Source organism: Salvelinus alpinus, chromosome 8, assembly GCF_045679555.1.
Source record: "Salvelinus alpinus chromosome 8, SLU_Salpinus.1, whole genome shotgun sequence".
In the NCBI taxonomy this organism is placed as follows: domain Eukaryota; kingdom Metazoa; phylum Chordata; class Actinopteri; order Salmoniformes; family Salmonidae; genus Salvelinus; species Salvelinus alpinus.
The window spans coordinates 81,009,489-81,024,636 of record NC_092093.1 but is presented as its reverse complement, the minus strand read 5'-3'; positions in this window follow the sequence as shown (position 1 = coordinate 81,024,636).

Here is a 15,148-nt window from a genome sequence, read left to right as displayed (position 1 = left end):
GGAATCCCAGGTCCACAATAAATGCTTGATTTGTTCGATAATGTCCGTTATTTATGTCCAATTAGCTACTTTGGTTAGCGCGTTTGGTAAACAATTCCAAAGTCACAAAGCGCGTCCACTATAACGTGACGAAATGTCAAAAAGTTCCATAACAGTCAGTAGAAACATGTCAAACGATGTACTGAATCAATCTTTAGAATGTTGTTAACATAAATCTTGAATAACGTTCCAACCGGAGAATTAGATTGACTTCAGTTGAGCGATGGAACGGAGCTGCCTATCATGTGAACGCGCGTGGTCAAAGCATGGTCAGCTTGTGGCAGTGGTGACTAATTCCTGTCTCCTTCGGCCCCCCTTCACATTAGAGTCATCAGACAAAGTTCTATTGACTCTTGACATCTAGTGGAAGCCGTAGGGAGTGAAAACTCATCAATATCTCGTTGTAATTTCAATGAGAGCTTGGTTGAAAATCTGCCACCCACAGAAAAAATCCAAACAGGAAGTGGAACTTCTCAGGTTTTTGCCTGCCATATGAGTTCTGTTATACTCACAGACATAATTCAAACCGTTTTAGAAACTTCAGAGTGTTTTCTATCCAATAGTAATAATACTATGCAAATATTAGCAACTATGACTGAGGAGCAGGCCGTTTACTCTGGGCACCTCTGTGCACCTTTCATCCAAGCTACTCAATACTGCCCCTGCAGCCATAAGAAGTTACTGTCCTGCTGAAAGGTGAATTAATCTTCCAGTGTCTGGTGGAAAGCGGAGTGAACCAGGTTTTCCTCTAGATGTTTGACTGTGCTTAGCTCAATTCCATGAATTTTTTTTATCCTGAAAAACTCTACACTCCTAAACAAGCAAACCCATAACAGGATGCAGCCACCACTATGCTTAAAAATATGGATAGTGGTACTTAGTAATGCATTTTATTGGATTTGCCCCAAACATAACAGTTTGTATTTAGGACAAAAAGTGAATTGCTTTGACACATTTTTTGCAGTATTACTTTAGTGCCTTGGAATATTTTTTATTCTGTACAGGCTTCCTTCTTTTCACTCTGTCAATGAGGTCAGTCTTCTCCTTTAAAAGCAATTAAACTCTGTCATTGTTTTAAAGTCACAATTGGACTCATGGTGAAATCCCTGAGCAGTTTCCTTCCTCTCTGGCAACTGAGTTAGGAAGGACGCTTGTAACTATATAGTGACTGGGTGTATTGATACACCATCCAAAGTGTAATTAATAACTTCACTATGCTCAAAAGGATATTTAATGTCAGCTTTTATATTTTTCCCCATCTACCAATAGGTGCCCTTCTTTACGTGGCGGAAACCTCCCTGGTCTTTGTGGTTGAATCTGTGTTTGAAATTCACTGCTCGACTGAGGAACCTTACAGAAAATTGTATGTGTGGGGTACATAGATGAGGTAGTCATTCAAAAATCATGTTAAACACTATTAGTACACACAGAGTGAGGCAATGCAATGTATTATGTAGTAACTTGTTGAGCACATTTTTACTCCTGAACTTATTTAGACTGGGTTGAATACTTATTGACACAAGACATTTCAGCTTTTCATTTTTTATTAATTTGAAAACATTTCGAAAAACATAATTCTACTTTCATTCCAATTGAAATGGGACAGCAGAGTGCTAAAGCACGTAGCGCCTAAAAATCATCTGTCCTCGGTTGAAACACTCACTACCGAGTTCTAAACTGCTTCTGGAAGCAATGTCAGCACAATTACTGTTTGTCGGGATCTTCATGAAATGGATTTGGCCTCTGCATGCCTCCGGAGGCTCCCGCATTTGCGTCACACCCTCCATACAAATCCTCCAGCCACATTTTCGTACCAAGCACAAATTGGTTATTACCGGATTAATTAGTATTAAGTGCCTTGCTCAAGGGCACATCGACACATTTTTAACCTAGTCGGCTCACATTTTTAACCTTAACCTCTGGTTAACTGGCACAACGCTCTTAACCGCTAGGCTACCTGCCTACTTGACTGTTAAACATTTCAGAGATTTTTACTCTCGATAATACCTAAAATGACCATATAAATTACAGTTTTCCGTTACAGTGCATACAGTATGTAGGTTACTCGGCGTACTCGGCAAGATCATACCTGCCATACATTAGCTTATTTCACTGTAATTTAATAATCATGTGAACAACCTACATATTGGGTTTGATTGTTTATATCGTGTATGAGTGTATTAATCAGACTCATTCATATCTCACAGTAAATATTTAAATATTAAAACCGGGTCTGACAAAGCAGTGTGGCTATCCTCAAACCCAATAATTGGAAGCTATTACCAAGGCTTTGCCCTTCACCTGCTATATGACATCTATTCATATCATACAAAAGAGCACACTCTGTTTCTTGAGAGATGGAAATTTCTGGTTTGGTAACAGGCGGTCAGGTTTGCTGTCTAATAAATGAGATCTTGTCATGTTTGCAGATGCTCAAGGTCCCTGGCGTCAGTCAGCCCAGCCAGGATGAATGTGGTAGAGAGGGATCCATCCCAATCTAAGCTGATGTCCCAATGATCAAGAGCACATCGCAGACAACATGTCTATGAACATTGGAAACATATGTTTACATTGCCAAAGCAAATATGTAGTATACAGTAAACAAAATGGAAAAAAACAGATAAATATACGTTGTATTTACAATGTTGTTTGTGCTCCACTGGTTGTCCTTTTCTCATGGCAACGGGCCACAAATCTGCACACTGTGGTATTTCGCCTAACATATATGGGAGTTTATCAATCTTTGTGTTCGTGAACAGAGTCCCAGATTCATCTCTATGTAGGTGAGGGCGTTGTGGTAGAATGTGTGGGCATCACTTCTTTTTAGGTGGTTGTAGAATTTAACAGCTCTTTTCTGGATTTGAATAACTAACTGGTATAGTCCTAATTCTACTCTGCATGCATTGTTTTGGGTTTTGCATTGTACACTAAGTACAGTGTATGTTTGCAGAATTTTGCATGCAGACTCTCAAATGGTTGTTTGTCCCATTTCGTGAATTTTGTTTGGTGAGTGGACCCCAGACCTCACAACCATCTCTCTCTCTCTCTCTCTCTCCTTTTCTCTTTCTTCTTCCTGTTTGTTTAAAACTGGGAGGCATATTCATGAGGGGAGCATAATTAACCAGTTACAGTTTGGAAGGGGTCCAGATGGATGAGTTATTATTGCCGTTATTGATACTGGCTATGATGAGGCCTCTGCTATTGGGATTAATGCTGTTAGAATTTAGATCCCTGACACCATTCCACCACTTAGTTCCATGATGAATTGTGTTGGCCAAGGTCGTTTGCACAGACACTTACTTAACTCCCGTGTTTTATGTACTTAGCTTTTCTTATTAAGGTTCTTACCAGTGACTTAATTGCCTATTTATAATGATCCTCTTTTTACCCAGATGTGTTTTATTTAGTGAATGTAATTAAGTTACCTGTAAATATATTCAATCCTCTTATCCATCTATGTTACATGAACAATCTATTTTTGTTTTAATTAAATTAATGGCCGCTCTGTTTGGAAATTGAGAGAGAAATTGGTTTCAGAGTCAAGAGAAAAAAGCACTGCAAACACTCATTGAACAGTAGCACAGCTCAGATAACGAAAAGAGCAGCATTGTATTGAGTACCATTCAAACATTTATTTACAGGCATATGTGTGTAATTCTTGGGAGAGATTTTTAAATTTCTTTGATTTTTCACAAATAATACTCAAATCCCTACTCTAGCAGATAGTTTCACTTCCATATTCTGGTAAATGTAGTTTTAAGGTCTGTATGTAATTGTCAACTAAGTCGCTCTGCATAAGAAAGTTTGCTAAATTACAAAAATGTGAATGTAAATGTATGTAATATGCAACCCTCTTATGAAACCTAGAGCCAGTACATGATGTATGGGTGGCAGGTATGGGCAGTTAAAAGGTTGGGCCAGTAAACTAAAGGTTACTGGTTCAATTCCCCGAGCTGACTAGGTGAACAATCTGTTGCTTTGCCCTTGAGCAAGGCACTTAACACAAATTACTACTGAGCGTCTGCTAAATTACTAAAATGTAAATGTATCCATGAAGATGTAGGATGCTTCCCTCCCTGCTTACATGGAGGATGGCCCCCTTAAACACTTAGAAGACACAGAGGAACAGGCTCTCCCCTTATTAAAATGCTCTTTTCCAAAGAAACACACTGTGCACATTTCCCCCCGAGGACACACAAGCAGGCACACAGACTGTGGCAAGAGAAGCTATGTCCATTTTGTGTTGCAACCTTTCCATTATTAAGTTACCATGGAAGGAAGGAAGGAAGGATAGATAGAGAAAAAAGAAAAAGGGGGCGGAATTTGAAGGACATGTTATCACCATCGCCTAATCACGCCCCGACACCAACTCCCATATCCAATACTTTATTTTGTTAAACATGGCAATATTATAAATTGAAAAGGTACTGTCATTGTATACATCCATTAGGTGAGCGGTGAGCCTTTTGCACTTTGCGTGTCCACACAGCAAGGGACAGGCTGAATTGCTGACTGGTCTTGTGCGTATTAAAGGTGGTGCTTTAAAACTGTGAAATGCTTACTTTGATTTCCCCTAAGCTTTTTGCTCTCTGAGCTGAATGATAATGCTTCTGCTCCAAATCGATAAAAGGTACTCCCCCAATAAACACACGTGCACACACAGCAAATTGTAGGTTAGAATTTTAGCACCCAGCGTGTTAAAGGTAATTTTATTTGTTTTTTCTGAAATTCTTTACTGGTAAAAATGTTCAATCAGTTTGAAAATAAATGTAATCCTTTGATACATCATTAAGTTTAAATTCAAAACGATAAACAATTCAAACAATAAGTAATCAATACAACTAAATCAATCAACCCCCCCAAAACAATCTGAATAATTTGTCAGTCAGTCCAAAATTCGTGGGCATTGAGGAGACCCAAAAGAGGGTGCTGGTGGAGGGGCCGACAGGGGTGAGGGTCACTTTCCCGCCCAGGTTGCAGGTTTGTGTGGTGGTACAGTCCGAGGTGGGATGGTTGTCTTTACAGATTTTACAGATGATGGCTGTGCAGGCTGCGGCCAGATGGCCCAGTTGGTTGGAGTTCCTGCACAGTTTGGGCATGCCATAGTAGTGGATAGAGCCCCTGTTGTTCCCCAGCATGATGGTGCTGGGGAAGTGTTGGACTCAACCCCCTCCGACCTTAACTGAACCAGCCATTTTCGTGCCCCAGTCCAGGCGTTGTCTTCGTCTGGACCCTCCTAGCTGTTTACATGAGGGTGGAGAACCTGCTTAACCAAACTTGTCTGTCATAGTCTCTAAATCCATTAAATGCGGCGGAAAATGTGCAACTACTGAATTTTTACCAAAACTGTTCTAGTAAGTGGGGGGGTCTTGCAACTAACTTTGAAGGCTTCTTGTGGCCTTGGGGGCTTTACCGAGCAGTGTAGGTCGGACGGCACAAAGCTCATACCTCTGGAGAACTTCCCTGCTGAATTCCAGGTCATGGTTTCTGGACTGGCAGTAGTTGTTGCCGTTCTTTCTGCTCCTGCTGCTCCGATTGATGGCTCCGTCCTCGACAGCGTTCTCGTTGGGGATTAGCGTCAGCCTCACCACATTCTAGCGGTGAAGTAGGGATGGAAGGGTGTTGGTTCTGGTCTGGTTGTTGGTCTGTTCTGGTCCTCCGGTTCATACTTAAATGTAACACTTTCTTAGCGTGTATATGACACCCACCAACATATTGCTAAAGGGGATCTGCCTATAACCAACTTCTCTGGATATAAACGGCCTATGATTGATTGAGTCAGAAACATGAATTAAAAACATTAGTCTCAAAATTGACTACAACGTGTAAGTAGGATCATTTTGGTCATAAAGTCAGTCTTGTCCAAAATGAGATTTGGAAATGAGTGCATCATGACAGGTATGAATGGTTTGGGTATGGATTATTTACATGCCCACTTTTGCCAATGATGTCCAATTGCCCAGAGACAACAAGGTGTGGTCTGCCCCCAGCTCCCATGTGGTGTGGACATGTTCAAATCAAATTTTATTGGTCACATACACATGGTTAGCAGATGTTATTGCGAGTGTAGCGAAATGCTTGTGCTTCTAGTTCCGACAGTGTAGCAATATCTAACAAGTAATCTAACAATTCCACCTCTACTGATGCACCTCTACTGACCTCGCCTTCTGGATGGTAGCAGGGTGAACAGGCAGTGGCTCGGGTGGTTGTTGTCCTTGATGATCTTTTTGGCCTTCCTGTGACATCGTGTGCTGTAGGTGTCCTGGAGGGCAGGTAGTTTACCCCCGGTGATGCATTTGGCAGACTGTACCACCCTCTGGAGAGCCCTGCGGTTGTGGGCGGTGCAGTTGCCGTACCAGTCGGTGATACAGCCTGACAGGATGTATCATGCATTGCAGACTTGTTCTCAAGTCTGCAATGCACACACACACTTGCTCGGCATAGGAGTGAAAATGAATTCCATAAAGTTGGTGCAAAATTCTAATGCATTCCACAATTTTGCGCAACATTGCAAGTAATTAAGCCTTTTAGGTCCAAAAGGCTTCTTAACAGCTTCTACCCCAAAGTCATAAGATTCCTGAACAGCTACTCAAATGGCTACCCAGATTATTTGCACTGTCCCATTTTTACACTGCTGCTACTCTCTGTTGAGTATCTATGCATAGTCATTTTACCTCTACCTACATGTGCCTCAGTGGAGGCTGGTGACTTGACACATTCAGGAGGATGGGAGACCCACGGTATAGGCGCGGAACGCATGGAGACGACAAAGTGTTTTTCAAAAATCGTCAAAAACGAATTATTTTAACCTAAAGCATCTAATATAGACATTTATAGTACAATATTATGGGGAATGGAAATTAGAGGGCTACTTGCACCGTGTAGGAAAGGGATCACAGGGTATGAGTTAAGGTGTTCAGAGGCTTGACCAGTGCAGGACAGGATTTGACTGGGAAGACACACTACACAGTTAGACAAAAGAGCTAAGAATGAGTTTGTCCAAGCAAGGAGTAAATTCATTGATGTGTAATGATGTGATTGTGTATGTGATTGACTCTACATACATGAGAGAAAATTGATAGCAGTACTGTCACGATCGTCTGTAGAATAAACGGACCAAGGCGCAGCGTGCTCTGAGTTCCACGTCTTAAAAAAAAAAAAAGAAACCAACAACGACTGTGCAGTACTGAGGTGACACATGCACTGACTCAAAACAAGATCCCACAAAAACCCAGTGGGGAAATGGCTGCCTATATACACTGCTCAAAAAAATAAAGGGAACACTTAAACAACACGATGTAACTCCAAGTCAATCACACTTCTGTGAAATCAAACTGTCCACTTAGGAAGCAACACTGATTGACAATACATTTCACATGCTGTTGTGCAAATGGAATAGACAACAGGTGGAAATGATAGGCAATTAGCAAGACACCCCCAATAAAGGAGTGGTTCTGCAGGTGGTGACCACAGACCACTTCTCAGTTCCTATGCTTCCTGGCTGATGTTTTGGTCACTTTTGAATGCTGGCGGTGCTTTCACTCTAGTGGTAGCATGAGACGGAGTCTACAACCCACACAAGTGGCTCAGGTAGTGCAGCTCATCCAGGATGGCACATCAATGCGAACTGTGGCAAGAAGGTTTGCTGTGTCTGTCAGCGTAGTGTCCAGAGCATGGAGGCGCTACCAGGAGACAGGCCAGTACATCAGGAGACGTGGAGGAGGCCGTAGGAGGGCAACAACCCAGCAGCAGGACCGCTACCTCCGCCTTTGTGCAAGGAGGAGCAGGTGGAGCACTGCCAGAGCACTGCAAAATGACCTCCAGCAGGCCACAAATGTGCATGTGCCTGCTCAAACGGTCAGAAACAGACTCCATGAGTGTGGTATGAGGGCCCGACGTCCACAGGTGGGGGTTGTGCTTACAGCCCAACACCGTGCAGGACGTTTGGCATTTGCCAGAGAACACCAAGATTGGCAAATTCGCCACTGGCGCCCTGTGTTCTTCACAGATGAAAGCAGGTTCACACTGAGCACGTGACAGACGTGACAGAGTCTGGAGACACCGTGGAGAACGTTCTGCTTCCTGCAACATCCTCCTGCATGACCGATTTGGCGCTGGGTCAGTCATTGTGTGGGGTGGCATTTCTTTGGGGGCCGCACAGCCCTCCATGTGCTCGCCAGAGGTAGCCTGACTGCCATTAGGTACCGAGATGAGATCCTCAGACCCCTTGTGAGACCATATGCTGGTGCGGTTGGCCCTGGGTTCCTCCTAATGCAAGACAATGCTAGACCTCATTTGGCTGGAGTGTGTCAGCAGTTCCTGCAAGAGGAAGGCATTGATGCTATGGACTGGCCCGCCCGTTCCCCAGACCTGAATCCAATTGAGCACATCTGGGACATCATGTCTCGCTCCATCCACCAACGCCACGTTGCACCACAGACTGTCCAGGAGTTGGCGGATGCTTTAGTCCAGGTCTGGGAGGAGATCCCTCAGGAGACCATCCGCCACCTCATCAGGAGCATGCCCAGGCGTTGTAGGGAGGTCATACACTAGACCATTGTTATACTAATTTCCGCGACGCTTATAAGGCCCTCCCCCGCCCCCCCCCTTTCGGAAAAGCTGACCACGACTCCATTTTGTTGATTCCAGCCTACAAACAAAAACTCAAACAAGCTCCCGTGCTCAGGTCTGTTCAACGCTGGTCCGACCAATCTGAATCCACGCTTCAAGACTGCTTCGATCACGCGGATTGGAATATGTTCCGCATCGCGTCCAACAACAATATTGACGAATATGCTGATTCGGTGAGCGAGTTCATTAGGAAGTGCATTGACGATGTCGTACCCACAGCAACGATAAAAACATTCCCAAACCAGAAACCGTGGATTGACGGCAGCATTCGCGTGAAACTGAAAGCGCGAACCACTGCTTTTAACCAGGGCAAGGTGACCGGAAGCATGACCGAATACAAACAGTGTAGCTATTCTCTCCGCAAGGCAATCAAACAGGCTAAGTCTCAGTACAGAGACAAAATCGAGTCGAAATTCAACAGCTCAGACACAAGAGGTATGTGGCAGGGTCTACAGTCAATCACGGACTACAAAAAGAAAACCAGCCCCGTCGAGGACCAGGATGTCTTGCTCCCAGACAGGCTAAACAACTTTTTTGCCCGCTTTGAGGACAATACAGTGCCACTGACACGGCCCCCTACCAAAACCTGCGGGCTCTCCTTCACTGCAGCCGAGGTGAGTAAAACATTTAAACGTGTTAACCCTCGCAAGGCTGCAGGCCCAGACGGCATTCCCAGCCGCGTCCTCAGAGCATGCGCAGACCAGCTGGCTGGTGTGTTTACGGACATATTCAATCAATCCTTATCCCAGTCTGCTGTTCCCACATGCTTCAAGAGGGCCACCATTGTTCCTGTTCCCAAGAAAGCTAAGGTAACTGAGCTAAACGACTACCGCCCCGTAGCACTCACTTCCGTCATCATGAAGTGCTTTGAGAGACTAGTCAAGGACCATATCACCTCCACCCTACCGGACACCCTAGACCCACTCCAATTTGCTTACCGACCCAATAGGTCCACAGACGACGCAATCGCAACCACACTGCACACTGCCCTAACCCATCTGGACAAGAGGAATACCCATGTGAGAATGCTGTTCATCGATTACAGCTCAGCATTTAACACCATAGTACCCTCCAAACTCGTCATCAAGCTCGAGACCCTGGGTCTCGACCCCGCCCTGTGCAACTGGGTCCTGGACTTCCTGACGGGCCGCCCCCAGGTGGTGAGGGTAGGTAACAACATCTCCACCCCGCTGATCCTCAACACTGGGTTCCTCGGTGTACACATCAAGGACAAACTGAACTGGTCCACCCACACAGACAGCGTTGTGAAGAAGGCGCAGCAGCGCCTCTTCAACCTCAGGAGGCTGAAGAAATTCGGCTTGTCACCAAAAGCACTCACAAACTTCTACAGATGCACAATCGAGAGCATCCTGTCGGGCTGTATCACCGCCTGGTACGGCAACTGCTCCGCCCACAACCGTAAGGCTCTCCAGAGGGTAGTGAGGTCTGCAGAACGCGTCACCAGGGGCAAACTACCTGCCCTCCAGGACACCTACACCACCCGATGTCACAGGAAGGCCATAAAGATCATCAAGGACAACAACCACCCAAGCCACTGCCTGTTCACCCCGCTATCATCCAGAAGGCGAGGTCAGTACAGGTGCATCAAAGCAGGGACCGAGAGACTGAAAAACAGCTTCTATCTCAAGGCCATCAGACTGTTAAACAGCCACCACTAACATTTAGCGGCCGCTGCCAACATACTGACCCAACTCCAGCCACTTTAAAAATGGGAATTGATGGAAATTATGTAAAAATGTACCACTAGCCACTTTAAGCAATGCCACTTAATACAATGTTTACATACCCTACATTACCCATCTCATATGTATATATACTGTACTCTATATCATCTACTGCATCTTGCCATCTTTATGCAATACATGTACCACTAGCCACTTTAAACTATGCCACTTTATGTTTACATACCCTACAGTACTCATCTCATATGTATATACCGTACTCTATACCATCTACTGCATCTGCCATGCCGTTCTGTACCACCACTCATTCATATATCTTTATGTACATATTCTTTATCCCTTTACACTTGTGTGTGTGTGTAAGGTAGTAGTTGTGGAATTGTTAGGTTAGATTACTGTTGGTTATTACTGCATTGTCGGAACTAGAAGCACAAGCATTTCGCTACACTCGCATTAACATCTGCTAACCATGTGTATGTGACTAATAAAATTTGATTTGATTTGATGTGATACAGGCACTCGGAGGCCACACACACTACTGAGCCTCATTTTGACTTGTTTTAAGGACATTACATCAAAGTTGGATCAGCCTGTAGTGTGGTTTTCCACTTTAATTTTGAGTGTGACTCCAAATCCAGACCTCCATGGGTTGATAAATTTGATTTCCATTGATCATTTTTGTGTGATTTTGTTTGTCAGCACATTCAACTATGTCAAGAAAAAAGTATTTAATAAGAAGACTTCATTCATTCAGATCTAGGATGTGCTATTTTAGTGTTCCCTTTATTTTTTTGAGCAGTGTATGATCCCCAATCAGAGACAACGATAAACAGCTGCCTCTGATTGGGAACCATACCAGGCCAACATAAACATAAAACAACCTAGATAACCCAACCTAGATAACCCACCCTAGTCACACCCTGACCTAACCAACATAGAGAATAAAAGGCTCTCTATAGTCAGGGCGTGACAGGTACTCACAATGCTTGGAGGGGAAACATTCAATGTGCCAGCGGATGAGCGGGCACATGAGACGTGGCTTCAGCTCATGTCAGGAGAAAGTTGACAATGGTAGTGGAGTGGAGTAGTCATCACCTCTTAATCAGGGAACAGGAGGGGACTTAGCTGTAAATACAAATAGCAGATACATTCCTTTACAGCTGTGCCATTGTAGGTTTGGACAACGAGTTTCTCTACGAACTTAAACTCAGACATCTCAAAATTATTAAAGTCAAACACAGACTGCGCATCTCGCTCACTTGACACATTAAAGTATCCCAAGAAACGTTCCTGAATAAAGCCCTGATCATCCACATACCGGGCGATAATTGACAACTGCAAGAACATTGGTGGCACCATGGGTCCCAGAGTGGTGGGGCAATTTTTAACAGTTGATCAGACTGAAAAATTGTCTCGTTTTCATCTGATACAACATGTCAGATTTCTAATGTTTAGGTGTAGCTTAGGCTGCTGCAACATGTATGTCATGAGTTTTTGCTTGTGTCTGTCCAGAGTGATTATGTGTTATCATCTTTGCTAAATAAATCCCGGAGGAAAGTGGAAAGCCTACCTGAGTGCACAAGAAAAAATGTGCCGCGTTAAACCTCTCTCTTTAATCTAACTTTTAATGGATGATTCAATGCAAGCTATCAAATCATTCGGAATTGTTTTTGACATCCCAGAAAAGATAGTCAAAAGTTTGATATGTTCAGCAAATAAAGCCTCGTAACGTGTAATTACCTCTGGAACTTTCGCTCTCATTGTGTCCTCTAAAAGTTAGCTCTTGCATTCCCTGCCTTTCTTTTAGCTGAACTATCAATGTTCTTCAGGTAACTGTACCCACCTTTCGACCAAGGCTCAGACTTTCCAAAAAGCAAGCAAGGTCAGCATTACAGGCGGCCTGAAGAAAGGCTCCCTGTTAACCAGCTATACTTCTGATCCTTCTTCATGAAACTGATCTCAGGCAGAGGTCGACCCTTGCTTTTAATTTGCACCTTTTCCGTGAACCCCAGAGACTGAAAGGCGTTCTCCAACATAAGTCCACAACATTTTTAGCAGCTTTGGCCATTCTACCATTCTGGCAGAGAACTTCACACTCGTGCTGGTAGCTAGCTAGCAAGGTACATTTAAATAAATTGCACTAACTGGACACAAAAGAAAGTTCTAAAACCAAGAAAACTATTTATCATATTCCTCCTCTGTCTCCGGAAATTTGAAAAAACTAATTTGAGTTGAATAATATCCCAAAATTGCTCAACTATCACTCTTGTCACAAGCCGGCTCAGAGCCTGTGACAAAAAATGAGGGGACGCAAACAGGGTATAGGCCAATTAAAAAAGGTTCTTTATTCTACAACAAACTATTAACTTAAACTAAGAAAAAGGAATGAGGTGTGGAAGTATCATAATGTAAGGTGTATGTAAAGTGCATGGATGCGTGAATATGTGTGTGTGAACATGACTGAATGAAAACTAGGCAAAACAAAGGAACAAACAAATCATGAGCATACCTGGAGGAGCAGAGAGAGAGAGAACGAGAAGTGATTAGTGACAGCTTTATACCCTGAGCCCAGGTGGCTCCAATCACTAACGACCCTCCTCTGCCTGCAGGAGGAACCGCCCCCTGCACTGCAGAGGAGGAGCCGTGACACCCCCCTCCTTAAAATGAGGGTCCCACCCTCAACCCAACTTCCTCCAACATATTCAAAATAATTCAAATTTCCCCAAAAACAAACAAACAAAAAAAATAATAATCCCGGCTCCTAACAGTAGCCCCGTGTCCCCCAGCCGACTGTCCGCCCCTCAAACTCGGCAGCCCTGGTACCTGGGGAGCAATTTAAGAGAAAAGAGGCACAGACAGGGGTAGGGGTCAACAGAGAAAAGGTACAAGCTAGGTTAAAGGAGCACGGGACAGAGCATCAGCAATGATATTATGGTGATGGAGTGTCAGAAAACAAAACAGGGTAGTTTCTAATAAGAGCTACCAATTCATCACGTTTCTCAGAGTCTAAATGACCTTGTAAGACCTCATCCGAAACTTTAACTTCCTCCTCTTCTCCCCCCTCCACCAAATTAAAGCCATAAGATGCAGTGACTGGAGCAGCAGTTAACGCTGACCTCACCGCTGGAGTGCCTTCAACTGTGCTTAGATCACGAGAGTGATAAGATTTTAACAAGTTCACATGGCATAATTTAGAGGACTTCCTATGACTAGGGGTTTCAATAAGATAGTTCAAATCTGACACTTTACGCAACACAGTGAAAGGACCACAGTATTTTGCATGAAAAGGTGAACTTACAAGAGGCAGAAGAGCAAGTACACGATCACCGGGACTAAACTCACGCAGCTCAGCCTGTCCGTCATATTTCAGTTTCATTTTCCGTTGAGAACATTTTAGTTTTTCTTTCGCTAGTTCACCAGCCCTATACAACTTCAACCTAAAGCCATTTACATAGTCAATAAGGTTCCGAGGTGGTTCCTCAGGCAAACAACCATCCTGCAACACTGCTAAAGGCCCACGCACCTTATGGCCAAACACTAAGTCATTTGGGCTAAACCCTGTGCTTTCCTGCACTACTTCACGAGCAGCTAGTAACAGCCAAGGTAACCCCTCCTCCCAGTCGGCAGACAGTTCCGTACAATAAGCACGAAGCAAGGATTTTAAAGTTTGATGAAAACGTTCCAAAGCTCCCTGGCTCTGGGCATGGAACGCAGTAGACTTGTTGTGTTTAACTTTAAGCTGTTTGAGAACCTGAGCAAATAAATGAGAGGTAAAGTTAGACCCCTGATCTGACTGGATGGTTTTTGGAATCCCAAATGTTGAAATAAATTGAGTTAAAGCTTTAACTACTGATTTTGAAGTTATGGTACGCAAGGAAAAAGCTGCCGGATATCTGGTTGCTTGACACATAACAGTTAATAAGTAGCTATGACCTGACTTGGACCTTGGTAATGGCCCAACACAATCGATAATAAGATGCTCAAAAGGTTGCCCTACGGCTGGTATTGGATACAACGGTGCAGGCTTTACAACCTGATTTGGCTTGCTTGTGCGCTGACACGTATCACAAGTTTTAATAAACTGAGATACATCCCGCTTTAAACGTGGCCAGAAAAAATAACGAAGTATACGATCATACGTTTTACGAACACCCATATGACCTGCCACATCACCATGTGAAGTTTGCAACACTTTATTTCGCAAAGTAGTAGGTACAACTATTTGAAAGACTGGTTCTCCTAGACCCTGATCATAGTGTGGAACCCATTTCCTGACCAACAGCCCATCAAGAAGAAAATAACACTGAGCACTATTCCTCACCACTGAATCAGGAACCACTTTATCAAACAGATCAGCCAAAGTAGTATCGGCTTTTTGCTCAGCCATCAATGAATCTCTAGAACTAGTCAACTGTTCTGTCTGGAGTTTGACTGGCAACTCAAGACTTTCTGGCTTACTCTCAATCTCCTTACGAGAGGCTGCGCAGGTAACCGCACAGACTGGAAATATCTCAGGAGACACACCATTTTGATCTGGAGATTCCCTTGCAGGTGACACTGAAGGTTGCTTCTTACAGATGTTTAGTTTGCCATCTGCCCACACCTTACTACCTGCCAAGTCATTCCCCAAAATCATGTGGACTCCCTCTACTGGCAACTGGGGTCTAACCCCAACATCTACATCACCCTCTACTAGACCACATTTTAGGGTAACTTCATGTAAAGGACAAGAGAATGGAACTAAACCCATACCACATACCATTACACAACGGCCA